This window comes from Pteropus alecto, unplaced genomic scaffold (genome assembly GCF_000325575.1).
Source record: "Pteropus alecto unplaced genomic scaffold, ASM32557v1 scaffold199, whole genome shotgun sequence".
In the NCBI taxonomy this organism is placed as follows: domain Eukaryota; kingdom Metazoa; phylum Chordata; class Mammalia; order Chiroptera; family Pteropodidae; genus Pteropus; species Pteropus alecto.
Window position 1 is genome coordinate 352,022 of NW_006442489.1, and position 15,651 is coordinate 367,672.

Consider the following 15,651-nt stretch of genomic DNA (forward strand, 5'->3'; position numbering starts at 1 on the left):
CTGGGGAATCTTTCTCCTCCTTCCTCATTTTTTTTTTTTTGACTTTATAGTTTTTATACTTTTTTTCAATTACTTTTGACATTCAATATTATATTAGATTCAGGTATATAACATAATGGTTAGACATTTATATAACTTATAAAGTGATCTCCCCAATAAGTCTATTACTTACCTGGCAACATACCTAGTAATTACAATATTATTGCCTATATTCCCTGTGCTGTACTTTACATTCCCATGACTATTTTGTAATTGCCAATTTGTACTTCTGAATCCTTTTACCCTTTTCACTCAGTCCCCCAAGCCCCCTCCCATCTGGCAACCATCAGATTATTCTCTGTATCTATGAGTTTGTTTCTGTTTTGTTTGTTTTTTAGATTCCTCGTATAAGTGAAATCATATGGTGTTTGTCTTTCTCTGACTTATTTCATTTAGCATAGTACCCTCTACATCCATCCACATTGTCGCAAATGGTAACATTTCATTCTTTTTTATGGCTGAATGATATTCCATTACACACATACACACACACACACACACACACACACACACACACACACATCTTCTTTATCCCATCATCTATTGATGAACACTTAAGTTGCTATCACATCTTGGTTACTGTAAATAATGCTGCAATGAACACAGGGATGCATATATCTTTTCAAATTAGTATTTTGGATTTATTTGGATATATATCCAGAAGTAGGACAGCTGGGTCATACATTATTTCTAATTTTTGAGGACCCTCCATACTGTTTTCCATAGTGCCTGCACCAATTTGCAACCCTATCCCCAGTGCAAGAGGGTTCCCTTTTCACCACATCCTCCCCAATATTTGTTGTTAGTTTATTGGTGTGAGGCGATATCTCCTTGGGGTTTAATTTGCATTTCTCTGATGATTAGTGATGTTGAACATCTTTCACATGTCTATTGGCCATCAGTATGTCCTCTATGGAGAAATATCTATTCAGGTCCTCTACTCATTTTTTAATCGGATTGTTTTTCTTTTGCTGTTGAGTTCTTTATATATTTTGGATATTAGCTCCTTATCAGATGTATTATTGGTGAGTATCTTCTCCCATTCAGTGGGTTGTCTTTTTGTTTTGTTGGTTTTCTTTGTTATACAAAAGATTTTTAGTTTGATGTGGTCCCATTTGTTTATTTTCTTTTATTTTCCTTGCACAAGGAAATATTCAAAATATATGTATTACTAAGAACAATGTCAAAGAGTTTATTATCTATGTTTTCTTCTAGTTTTATAGTTTTGAGTTTTACCTTTAAGTTTTTAATGCATTTTGAGTTTTTCTTGTATATGGCATAAGTGATCTAGTTTCATGATTTGTATGTCTCTCTGTAGGGAGATAAAGCTCCCCAAATTCAAAAGAGTGCATGGTTTATCTCAGGAGGCCTGCTTGCATAAAAAGGAAAAGGATGGTTCTGTGGAATTCCAGGAAGAAGAAGATTAAGTATAGATAAAGGGAGTGTCAAAGGGAGTGTCAAAGGAAGTGTCGATTGTACCTTGATCTTCAGGATGTTACTTTAATCATGTTATCTTGGGAGACCAAAAGGAACAGATTATGTATAAAAAGAAGGATAAGAAATAAACTCGGAGAGACAGTTGTGAGATCTGTTCTCCCTCCTGCACCCTGTCTGTCTTCTCTTTTTTCTCAGTCCCCGCTCCCCCATTCAGGTACCCGGTTTGACTTGGTCGGCTGGTTTCCGACATCTCTCCAGTTTTCTCAACACCAATTATTGAAGAGACTGTCTTTACCCATTGTATATTCTTGCCTCCTTTGTCATAATTGACCATATAGGCACAGATTTATCTCCGGGCTCTCTATTCTGTTCCATTGATCTATGTGTCTGTTTTTATGCCAGTACCATGCTGTTTTAATTACTATAGCCTTGTAGTATAGTTTGATAGGTATCAGGTAGCATGATACCTCCAACTTGGCTCTTCTTTCTCAAGATTGCTTTAGAATTATTCTAGTTCTGTGAAAAATGCCATTGGTATTATAACAGGAATTACGCTGATCTCTACCATGATTCTCTCTGTACCATGTCAACTGCAAATAATGACAGTTTTACTTCCTCCTTTCCAATTCAAATGCCTTTTACTTCTTTTTCTTGTCTGACTGCTGTGGCTAGGATTTCTAATACTTGTCAAATAAAAGTGGTGAATGTGAACATCCTTGTCTTCTTCCTGATCTTAAGGAAAACACTTTTAGCTTTATACCACTGAGTATGATGTTAGCTGTGGGTCTGTCATATACAACCATTATAATGTTGAGTTATGCTCCCTCTACTCCCACTTTGCTGAGAGTTTTTCTCATAGATGCTGGATTTTGTTAAATGTTTTTTCTGTATCTAGTGACTTGATCATGTAATTTTTATCCTTCATTTTGTTAATATAGTGTATCACGATAATTGATTTGTGGATATTGAACCAACCTTGTATCACAGGAATATATCTCACTCGATCATGGTGTATGATCTTTTTAATGTATTGCTGAATTTCATTTGCTAATATTTTGTTGAGAACTTTTGCATCTATGTTCATCAGGGTTACTGGCCTATAATTTTCTCTTTTTTCAAAATGTCTTTCTTTGACTGGTTTTAGAATCAGGGTAATGCTGGCCTCATAAAATGGGCTTGGGACACTTCCCTACTCTTGAATTTTTGGAACAGTTTGAGAAGGATAGGTGTTAATGCTTCTTTGAATGCTTGGTAAATTCACCTGTAAAGCCATCTGGTCCAGGAATTTTGTCTCTTGGAAGTTTTTTGAGTAGTGATTTGATTTCACTAGTAGTTATTGGTCTATTTAGATTTTCTATTTCTTCTTGATTCAGTTTTGGAAGACTATGTTTCTAGGAATTTATCCATTTCTTCCAGATTGTCCAATTTGTTGGCATATAATTGTTCATAGTGTTTTCTTATAATCCTTTGTATTTCTGTGGTGTCCGTTGTCACTTCTATTTCTGATTTATTTGGGTCTTCTTTTTCTCGATGAGTCTGGTTAAAGGTTTATCAATTTTATCTTTTCAAAGAACTAGCTCTTGGTTTCATTGATCTTTTGTATTGTTTTTTTTTTTAGACTCTATTTCATTTATTTCCACCCTGATCTTTATCATTTCCTTCCTTCTACTCACTTTGAGCTTTGTTCTTTTTCTAGTTCCTTTAGGTGTAAGTAAGATTTTTTCTGTTTCTTAAAGTAGAACTGTATTGCTATGAATTTCTCTCTTAGAATTGTTTTGGCTGTGTCCCATAGATTTTTGGTCATTTGTGCTTTCATTTTCATTTGTCTCGAGGTATCTTTTGATTTCTAACTTGATCTCTTGTTAACTCATTCATTGTTTACTATCATGTTATTTAGCCTTCATGGGTTTGTGTGTTTTTCAGCTGTATTTTCTTGTACTTGATTTTTAGTTTCACATCACTGAAGAAGATGTTTGATATGTTCAGTCTTCTTAAATTTATTGAGACTTATTTTGTGACCTAACATGTGGTCTATCCTGGAAAACGTTTCATGTGCACTTGAATAGAATCTATATTCTGCTTCTCTGCAGTAAAATGTTCTAAAAATATCAATTAAATCCATATGGTCTAATGTGTCATTTAAGGCTGCCGTTTCCTTGTTAATAGCCTGTCTAGAAAATTTATCCATTGATGTCAATAGAGTATTAAAGTCCCCTACTATTACTGTGTTACTGTCAACATTCCCTTTATGTCAGTCAATATCTGCTTTATACAGTTAGGTACTCCTATGTTGGGTGTGTAAATGTTTACGAGAGTTACATCCTCTTGCTGGATTGTTCTCTTCGTCACTATGAAATATCCTTGTCTCTTGTTACAGCCTTTGTTTGGAAGTCTATTTTTCTGATATAAGTATTGCTACCTCAGATCTTTTTCATTTCCATTTGCATAAAATATCTTTTTCCATCTCTTTACTTTCAGTCTGCATGTTTCTTTTGATCTGACGTGTCTCTTTGGGGCAGCATATGTATGGGTCTTGTGTTCTTGTCCACTCAGCCACACTGGGGACCCTTCTAAAGAAGAGCCTTTGGTTACTGCCCTTCTGGATGTCCAGGGGGATTTAAACTAGCCTGATGGTAGAGAACGAGATTCACAGAACTGGACAGAGCCAGGTCTAAGCTTAGCTCAGCCTCTTTCCAGCTGGGTGCTCTTGAGCAAATGACCTCTGCATATCTCTACATGGGATAAAACAGCCCTGTAAGGGAGCAAGGCGGGGTACTTTCAGGTATCAACAAATTCTATCCATGTTGAGTATTCAATAAACAGCACGGTCAACATGATGGGATGGATGAATGGACACATCCATTCTACCAGGTATAAGTCTGGGTTTTACCTGCTGTCTGTTCACTGGCTTTGAGGGATTGATGTCTGTGACAGCTGTATATAAACGAGGAAAACCACCACCCACACATACTGGGCACCGAGCAGGGTTCTATGTACTTCCCTTGCCTGGTAACATTTACTTCTCATAATCACCCAATAGGTGAGGATGGTAGTGGCAGACCCAAGATCCAACCCTGGCAGTGGATTAGAGTCCTGTTCTCACAGGACTCCATGCTGACTCCTGCTGTGCCATCAAAAGTAAGGCCTGGGAAGAATAAATGGGAGGAAGGGAGAAATCTTCCTTACAGAAGAATTCTAATTAATAAATGTAGAAGAAATAAGAGGAACAGAAAATCACCACAGGAACACCACAGTGATAACTGCAACAGATAATAATAGCCAGTACCAAACACTGAAACCAGTGTGCAGAGCTTTAAGGATTAACGGGATATCTGCACAGCCTCCAACTCTCTCCACCCATTTATTAATTACCACAGTGGTTTTAACAAATGTCCAAAAATTCTCTGATATACTTCACTCTAGGAGTTGGCACTCAATTGCCCTCCTCTTGAGGGTGGGCTAGACTCAGTGACTCCCTTCTAATAAATAGAATCTGAAAAGGGAAAACTGTAACGTCACAATGGAGAAAGCCAGCTGAAGCTACCTTCCTTCAATGATTGAGGTTAATTCACCAATAACAAGTGATGGTGAAGGGCAGTTTGCCTGTATTCCTTCCCAAACTTCTTAACCCCAGACTAATTGTGAGAAAAGATCAGATGAACCCAAATTGAAGGACATTCTATGAAATGCCTGACCAGTATTCACCAGATTTTTCAAGGTCGTGAAGAATAAGAAGAGATCAATAAATCGTTGCAGATAGGAGGAGACTCAAAAGACATGACAACTAAAGGCAATGAGGATCTTGGATTAGATCCAGGGACAAAGAAAGGACATTAGTGAAGGGTACATGGGTACTCTACACTATCTCTGCAACCCTCTTACAAATAATATTGCTTCAAAATAAAAAGTTACAAAACAAAACCAGGCTCACACTTGATGAGAGTGTACACGTGCATGATGATGAGAGAGCGCACATCTCAGATTCAGATGAGAGTACTGACTGTACTATGGTTTTATGTTTCCTGTGGGTTAAAATGAAACACAATTTAAATAAATCTATTTTGCTATGGGTTGCAGAATGCAGGAAGATAAAAGGCCTAGATTCATTCTTCTTAGACCGTAGGGAGGGTTCCTGAAGCCTGTGGACTTACCTGGAATGCCCACGGAGGGCAGCCTAACTAAACAGGAGTGGCCCTTGCCACTGCACCATCAGCTTCGAAACCCACGTTCCATACAGTGTGCTCTTAAAGTGTCTTTTTTATACCCTGTTTAGAATTTTGACCAGCAGCTGACCAAAACATTTTGAGAAATGATAAAATCCAGTGGCCACCCACCAGCCAACAGCTGTTTCAGCAGCTGCATCCTCTGGGTTTTCACAGCAGCATTTATACCATTACTTCACACTTTACTGCAGTACCTTTTAAACCACTTTCCTCAGAACCAAGTAGTAGCCTCAAAGGGTGGGCAGGGTAGAAAGGGACTCCCAAGTTTTAAAACACATAGGCAAGAGACCTAATTAAATGGAAAGACATCCCATGTCAGTGGACAGGATAGTTTAACATTGTTAAGACGCAATATTCTCAAAACAGATCTACAGATTCAACACAAACCCTGTCAAAATTCCAGCTTGCTCTCTTGCAGGTTGACAAGCTGATCCTAATATTCAGATGGAAATGCATAAATCTGGAATAGTGAAAACAATCTTGAAAAAGAAGAAAAAAGTTGGAGGACTCACACTTCCTATTCTCAAACCTTCATAACAACATTCATCAAGATTGTGTTGTAATGGCATAAGAAATAGAACAGAGAGTCATGAAATAAACTTTCACATTTACAGTCAAATGATTTTTCAATAAGGTGCCCAGATAATTCAGGGGGGAAGAACAGTCTCTTTAACAAATAGTGTTGACACAATTGGTTATCTACATGCAAAAGAATCAGGTAAGACCCCTACCTCACACTACAAAAATTAATTTCAAATGGATCAAAGACCCAAATTTAAAAGCCAAAGTTATAAAACTTTTAGAGGAAAACATAGAAGTAAATCTACATGACCTTGGATTAGGTGATGGTTTCTTCTGATTAAAAGTGCAAATAACAAAAAAAAGACAAAATGGACTTCATCAAAATTAAAATCTTTTGATACCATTAAGAAAGTAAAAAAGATAACTCACAGAATTCGAGAAAATATTTGCAAATCACATAAGTGATAAGAGATTTGTTATCTAGAATATATATATACAATTCAATAATAAAAAGACAACCCAATGCTTGATTAGGCAAAGGATCTTAACAGACATTTCTTCAAAGAAAATACAAATTGCCAATAAGTACATGAAAAGATGCATAACATCACCAATCATAAGGGAAATGCAAATCAAAACCACAGTGAGATGTCACTTTACATCCTCTAGGATGGCTATAATCAGAAAAATCAGAACCCTCATACACTACTGGTAGGATTGTAAAATGGTGCAGCTACTTTGGAAACCAATCTGGCAATTCCTCTTAAACAGTTACCATTTGGCCCAGCAATCCACTCCTAGGCATATACCCAAAAGAAATGAAAACCTCTGTCTATTCAAAAATTTGTACATAACAGCCAAAAGGTAAAAACAACTCAAATGTCCATTACTTGATAAATGGATAGATAAAATATGGTGTATTCACACAATGGAATATTATTCTGCCATAAAAAGGAACCACATACTGATATATGCTACAAGAATAAACCTAGAAAACATTACACTAAATGAAAAAAGCCAATCACAAAAGACCACATATTACATGATTCCATTTAAATGGAATATAGGTAACTCTAAAGAAACAGAAAGTAGATTAGCAGTAGGGCTGAGGGAATAGGGAGTTAGGGGTGATAGCTGAAAAGTGTGGGGTTTCTTTTGGGAGTAATGAAAATGTTCTAAAATTGATTGTGATGATGGTTGCAATATTCTGTGACAATTCTGTGAATTGTACACTTTCAGTGAACTGTATTGTATGTGAATTTTATGTCATTAAAGCTGTTACCAAAAAAAAAAAGTGCAAAAGTTTGACAGGTCACAGAAAAATGTTGTATATAAAATAGAATACATTCAATTGTAAAAACGGTGGAACAAAATACCTTTGCCCACTTCTGCCTAAAACTCACAGACTATAAGAAAACGAAGGTGGATACACTTCTCATTTTTATAGATAAAATGTTAGTGGAACATATAGTGAGGGTAAGTTTTTCCAGTTTATTCTTTATTGACTCTACATTGGGAATGAGTAATCTTTCTTTACCTTTACACTTTGTAAGAAGTCAAAAGAGAAACTTAAAATAAGGTAGAATACCTTAGCAGTTTATTCTGTTTAGTTCTAGTTGTTATTTCCTGCCTCATCCTGCTTTCCCCACTGCTTGGATTAATTAGGCAGCCTGCTATTCTAAAGTCACACATTTCTACTTGGAGAACATTGTGATTATTGTTTGCTTCACGGTTTGCTTTGTTTCTCTGTGGGGTTGTACCTTAAGTTTTTTTTCCCCTCCTGTAAGAGATATTACTGATAAAAATGATCTTGCTTTATATATCTTAAAAACTTTACCTTTTTGGAACATATATTAGGAAATATATATTTAATAAAGAAGATAAAAGGATAAAATAGTTGTAATTTTTTAAAATCTACATGGATTCTTTTTAGTTCTGTATATAAGATTTTTTTTCAAGTTTGTTCAGTTAAGGTGTGAAGTGTTTTTTTATACGTATTTACCCTTTCTACTTGACATTTTAGAAAAATTCTGTTTTTGAAATGAGGGGAACAGTCACTTTTACTTCAGAACTATCATTTTCCTTTTACAATGTTATCTTTCGAGTTTATTGATATACATTTCAAATCTGTAATCATCATAAACGTTTAAACTGTCTCATGGTATTGTATGGATTTTTTGTTTTTGTTTGAGACATATACATATATATATTTTTTTTTACTAAATTAAATATTTGCTTAATACATGAGTATAAATCTCATGAACTATAATTTTAGAATTAAAATTTTGTACTTTTGAAGAAAAATGGGAATATAGAAAGGTGACAATGGCTTATATAAATTACATTGATTTTATTTTTTGTGGAGACATAATTATGTGAAAACATTATTCGGAAGTTTTCAGTAACCTCAAAAATGTTTAATGACTTTTTAAATCTGCAGAATTGAAAAGAAGCTAAAAAATTTATTATTTGTCATGAGTCAAAATAAAAGCTGTACCACTGGGTAGTCACAAGAGTTAAAAAAAGAAAGAAAGAAAACAGAGGTGGAAAGTCAAAGCTAGTACAACTAAACTAGAAGCAGGCCTCCAGCAGGGTGGAGGCAAGGCTAACTATCCACTGCAAGTCTCTGCTTTCTGAAAATGGGGAAAGGAAAAGCCCTTCATATTCACATATGTACACTCATATATGTGCACACACACGAAAATACACTCATGCATGCACTCATGTGCACACATATGCAATCACATATGCTCACATGCATGCTTGCACTTGTACACCCAGTCTCACACGTGTGTTCATGTACACTCACACATGTGTGCACGCACATAGTAACACACACACACACACACACACACACACACAAACCTGGGAACCAGGGAAAGGCTGCTTCCTTCAGGCTGCACATACCAGGCCCCTGCCCCATTATCCAGCTACAAACAGCTGGCTCAGGAAGAACTCCCTCCACTCAAAGAGATGGAGCTCAGGATCTACATACTAAAAATAAAACCAGGAAGACAGATGGGAAATAGGATATGCAAAGAACACCCAGCATTTGCCAAGGGGCAAATGAAATTCGTAAAAACAGATTCATCTAAGAAGCCAAGCAACACTGATAAGGTAACGAAAGGACCTGACCAAGCATGAGAAAGAAGTAAAATAAGAACTAAAACCATCACAGAAATGAAGGCACCACTGAATACAAAACAAGGGCAAAGCCGAAAGCAAAAACTTGATGAGAAAAAATGAACGAAATGGGGGGGGAAAGCATCAAAAGGATTGAAGAGAAAAATAGCAATATGAATACAAAAGATACTTAACATCTGCATATGTGTCCCTGAAAGAAAGTGAATAAAACATTAAAAAAATTTTAATAGGTAATTTAAGAAAACTTTCTATACATATTAAAATCTACAAATTGAAAGAACATGCACACATATTTAAAAAGTCACACTGAGTTCAGTCTTTGCCTTTTAAAACTTTATTTGCATGTATGACTTCTAAATTACTATACAAATTCCAATACCCTTTAAATCACAAACACATAGCAATGTAATGAATAAATCCACACAGCCACTCTAAGTACCACTGCTGTCACTACTGCTCATGGTCCATTTCATCTTCCTTACTTTTCATCAGCTTGGGCTTTATTTACACTACACTTGAACTGATTTATTATTATATGGGGTTTCCATAGCACTGCACCTCCCCTCCTTCCAGACAGGCCTTAGTAACCAGTATGAAAACACACTGAGTCCAACAAAACTCAGTAGTCTGAGAAGAGTGTGAGTGAAGGTTTTGAGCACAATCATGTCCTTTTTCCTAGATGCAAAGGCTCATTTCTCTCATATACACCTACTTTTAGGGTTCTCTCCAAGAAGTTTCATAAAAAGCTGGAAGGTCAGGAATATGATCAAGATGTTTTTATTTTGACTTTAACTATAAATATGTATTTTTAAAGTTAGTTCAATCTTTCTGCTAAAATTCTTAACTTTTAACTAGCACTATGGGAAAAAAAAAAGTTCTTCCAATAGCTTATCTTTTTGTAAGGGATGGATACTGAAGCATAAAATGTTGGGCCAAGACTTAAAACATTTGAATCTCTTTCATTTTCCTCCCATGTTGAGTGCAGATGTCAAGGGTTCAGCTGTTTGTTTAATTCTGTAAATAGCATGGGGCAGCCTCCTGCTGCACCTTCAACTAAGAAGAGAACAGAAGCACCACAGCATCCAGGCCCCCAAACACCACCACTCAGAAAAGACTCACTAGGTCAGCTCTAAGCCAGGCACTGCTGCGGGCCTGCTCAGATGGAGCTCTGGACTCTGGAATTGTGCCTTGTTTGTTGCTGTTTTTGTATTTGTTTTAAGAATGTTTTTAGTTTCTGCAAATGCATTGCTCTTGTTTTCCCCAGTTGTCTTAAGATGATTTGGAGTAAAAACCACAAAACTGAAGAAAGCTTGCTGGAGGAGCCAGACAAGAAGATGCACAGACTTTTGAATTGTGCAGACTGGTGTCCAATCCCCTGAACCTGCCCCAGGCAGCAAGGTGAACTAGGTCACTTCATCTCTCTGAGAACACCACACCTATCCCAGGGTTTAATACAGGGCTGGGCTTGGACTCAGGACAACATTGGTCTCCTCACCAGGCCAGATAATCAGGGAGAGTTGGCAGTTCTAGAAAAAAAAAACACTTGAAGGCACAGGCTAGGGGACTTGCGTGCAAAGGGCAAGCCCCTTGGTAGCCTCAAACTCTGCTGCGGCAGGCCCTAGGCCATTCTAGTCCAGGCCTAGCCTCTCTCCACCCCTCCAGCCCCTGTGGCCTCCACAGTTGCCACCTATGCAACCTTGGATAGGGCCTACCTGCTCAAGGAGTGCTGGTCAGAGAATCACTCACTCACCTGCTTCACCCTGAGAACAATAAGGATCCCTTAACCTCCCTACAAGCAGCTCTGGGGGGGCGGCCCCCTGGGGTGTTGAAGTGGGCCATCGATCTTTCTTAAATGGTCCCTTCTTGGCAATACAACTATAACAAGTGTTAAATGGCCTAGAGACAGCCCTAATTTTTAAAATTAGGTTTATTTATTAGACACAAATCCCATACCAACAGGCAACATCACAGAAAAGCATAAAAGCTCTTCAGCACAAATAGATGAAAAAAAGATAAACACAAATATTACGTAACAAAGTACTCTTCTAAAGATATCTTAGGCATTAATGAACTCTAACTGTGGTAATGGCGTTTAATATCAATAGGCAGAGCCTTGTTTTGCTCTTTATACATTGAGATTAATTAAGCTGAACTCTGAGATCTCCAATTTATTTTCCCTTTCTCAAAAGGATTTTTGGAGTCTTAAACAGAAAGGTCTGAATACCCTGCAGGAAAAGGAAAGAAAACTTTCCAACATTCAGGCCAACAAAACAAAGATTGGGCCAACTGCTTTCACCAAGAGGAAGAACAGGATTCTACAGGCAGAGCTGGCCAAAGACGTGTCATCTTGTGCCAGGAAAATGCAGCAATGCTCATCTTGTCTATTAGATTCTTTCCGTGCCCCCAGTCTTAACACACCAGCTGTCATCTCACTGTGGCAAAGTGGGAACAGAGGGGATCCCATGGCAGACTGCTGCCTCTCTACTGGACAGGGCAGAGCTGGCCCTGGCATGATGCAGGGACACTGACCACTCACCCAACACAGAGGCTGTGAACACAGCATTCTGCTATTCCACTCTGGTCTGGTCCTGGCCTCTCCAAATACATGGGGGGGGCACCTCCCTTCTGCCACCCTCCCAGCCCAACAAGGAGAGAAATGCTAGGAGGAGGGACAGTATTTCCACCTAATAGACAGCTGAGACTCACCCTCACCTCCACAGCGTGCACTCTGCTGCGTCTAAGGTGCTTTTTGGAGTGTCACAGCAAGAACAAACAGTTTTAAAAAATCACCACTGTATTGTGTAAAGATGCTGAGCTAACATTACCCACCACATCTCCTAACCCCAACCTATGAAGTCACATTTAAGCACTTTCTTTTAGAATTAAGTGCCAGAGAAACTCAGCTTTCCATCCCTAACTAGGGGGTTTTGTCTCAACAGATCATTATTTACTTTTGCATTTCAGGTAGCAGTAACAAGGTCTGGAACACGGGTCTCTTTGCTCAAAGTCAATTTGGAAGATGTAAAATATAATAAAACTATAGAATTTTAAAACTCAGAGATTTTAGAGATCACTTAGCTCTTCAGGAAACAAGTTTATTTTGTACTCTTTGACATCACATTTTTACAATTCTCTGCCTTCTGCTTTCCATGCTATTGAGCTCCACAAAATGTCTACCCACTCCTGCCTCAAAGACAATCATGGAAGTCTCTTTATCACTGACAGATAAGCCAGAGCCTAAGCAATTTCTATTATGTGATCTGGACTATGTCATGATATTTACAACTAGCAACTAGTATGGTAGTGATGTAGGAAAGAGGCATGAGAACTACATAAATGGACTAAATGTTAAAACAGGTGCTTATCAGCCCTATGGCCAGATCATGAGGAACCTACAGAACAAAAGAAGGCTGGGATTACCAACAAACTATTCACCCATACTGTGAAGGGAAAACAGGAAAACAGTCTTTAAGTCGTACCCTACACAAATTAACCCAACGTTTATTCCCTTCAGCCAGATCATGGGGAACCTATAAAACAAAAGCTGAGACTGGTAGCATGCCTTTCACACCACATACCCATATTGTCAAAGGAAATTGGGAAACAAAGTCTTTAAACTGTAATTCATAGAAACTAAGAACCACATGTGAACTGAATTCCTCAAACACTCAGGGTCTGTCTCTCAATCTCTGTGTCTGAGCAGAGACTACATTCTGTCTATCGAACATTATTCCTTCTCTAATAAACTTACCATTTGTCTCTAACTCTGGCATATGCTTGAATTCTTTTCTGCATGTAGTCAAGGCCCCTAGGAGCCTTGGTGCAGAACTTGAGTCCCCACTGGGCCAGGGGTGGGGTATGGATTTGTCTAGTACTAGTCAGCTTTTTAAACAGCTTTCACTTTTTATTTTAAACAATGTTTTAAGGCTGAGAATAGATACTCAGCTAAAACTGAAATTACATATAATTCCTACCCCCAGAAGGCCCTATTGAAAAACCGTGAACCAAACTCTGCTGTTACCCAATTATCCTTCTAAACTCTTATGTTCTTCACAGTATCCTAAGAACCCAGTTCTGCATAGGTAGACAAAAAGCCACCTATTGTCTGCTGTTAATTTGCTTCATGTTTTAGAATGTGTGGGCTTCTAAAGGGCTTAAAGCCTTGCTTTGTGTAATGAAAAGAAAATTAGGTATAATCTGAAAAGACTTATAAAGTTTTCCCAATTTTCTTATTTGTATTTATTAGTGGATAACTGGCAAAGCTGATATCTGTGGATAATAGACAGCACATGTCATTGTGAAAGTCCCAAGTTTAATGATGCATTGTGGTTCTATAAGAGAGCCTCCATGATTTGCAGAAGCACACACAAGTTTGTAGGGGTAAAGGAGCATCAAGTCTGCAACTTACTTTCAAATGGTTTAGAGAAAAAAAATGTATTTATTTATGCACATACATAGAAAAGGACATAACAAATGTGTTAAAATGTTTAATGTTTGGGGAATCTGAATGAAGGGTATGTGGGAATTCTATGTATTACTCTTGCAACTTTTAAAATGTGAACGCATGTAAAATACAGTCTTAAAAAATAATTTTAAAAGGGCTGAGATGCAGAAGTGAAATTACAATATTTCATAAAGATACATAGGGTCCTTGCAGCAATCCATAGAACCTGGGTGTTAGGGTTATCCAGAGAAAAAGATGTGTATATAGAGATTTAAGGAACTGGCTCACTTCATGGTGGAGGTCAGAGTCCAAAATCTGATGGGGTGGGCAGGCAGGCTGGAGACCCAAGGAAGTTACATTTGGAGTCCAGAGGCAGTCTGCTGGCGGCAGAATTCCTTCTTGATGGGGAGGGGTGGAGGTTTAGTCTTTGCTCTATTGAGGTTTTCAACTGATTGGAGGTCCACCCACATTAGGGAGGGTAACTGCTTTATTCAAAGTATGTTGATTTAAATGTTAATATCATCTCGAAAACCAATTATCTGGACACCTTGGTCCAGCCAAGTTGAAACAGAACATTAACCATTATAGCCTGAAAGAGGCCATACTGTCTTCTACAAAACTCTGAGAGGTTTCTTAATCTCATTAAGGATGGCTTCACCCACCTTCCACTTGGCAAGCTGTCAGGGTAATCAACGACACAAAACACCTGCCCATCATCAGCTTTTAGCCAGAGAAAATAACTGAGCTATCTGCTGTCAGGGAAGCCAGCCCACAGGATACAAGGTCAACTTCACACACACACATAGAAACACACTGAAATGATCGGTGTGTTAACAGGATTCCAGTGGTTGATCCAACCACCACCTAAAACAAAATCTCGAAATGGGGTTGTAGGCAGTGAAGACTATAAAACACTGATGTAGATTATGTTCCTTTAACTCCCAGGTCCAGCCAAACCAAAAAATTATTTGTATTCACTATAATTACATTATTAGAAATATTTAAGTCAGTTTAGATCCTGTGGTAGAGCTCTTTTTCATTAATCTACCATTGAAATTATGCCATAAGTTTATAAGAGCCATAGGAAACATTATTTCAAACACTGCAGGGATAAAGTAGGCTGATTATATACTAAACTGACTAGTCTATCCACCCACTGCAGGGATGATATGGGTCGGTTATATAATAAACTGACAATTCCATCCAGGGATGCAGCAGCCCGTTAAGTAGTAAACTGACTAGTCCATCCTTCACTGCAGGGATAAAGAAGGCCAGTTATACAGTAAACTGGCTACTCAATGCACCCACTGAAGGGGAGATATATGCCAGTTATATAGTAAACTGGCTATTTCAACCATTCAATTCAGGGATGCAATAGGTCAGTCATGTAGTAAAATGACTCTTCCACCCTCACTGCAAGGATGTACTAGGCCAGTTACATAGTAAACTGGCTGCTCCATCCAATCACTGCAGGGATGCAGCAGCCCAGTTACAAAGTAAACTGGCTTCTACCCACTCACTGCAGAAACATAGTAGGCCAGTTATGTAGTATCCCAGCTATTCCATCCACTCACTGCAGGAATGAAGCAGATTGGTTACATAGTAAAGTGGCTATGCCATTCCATCACCACAGTATACAGTAGGCTGTTAACATAGTAAACTGACTATTCCATCCACTCACTGCAAGGGTGATAGACAGGGTATATAATAAACTCACTATTCCATCCACTCACTGAAGGGATTTAGGAAGTCGATTATATATTAAATTCCTTCTACTAACTACAGGGATGCAGCAGGCCTGTTACAGAGTAAACTGACTATTCCACCCACTCACTGCAGGGG

At 38.0% G+C, this 15,651-nt stretch overlaps 1 protein-coding gene across 2 annotated transcripts in view; it reads right to left on the bottom strand.

The window, feature by feature from the left end:
* Positions 1 to 15,651, bottom strand: part of PYGB (glycogen phosphorylase B) — a 56,106-nt gene that overhangs the window by 36,734 nt on the left and 3,721 nt on the right. The gene's annotated exons all lie outside the window — the stretch shown is intronic.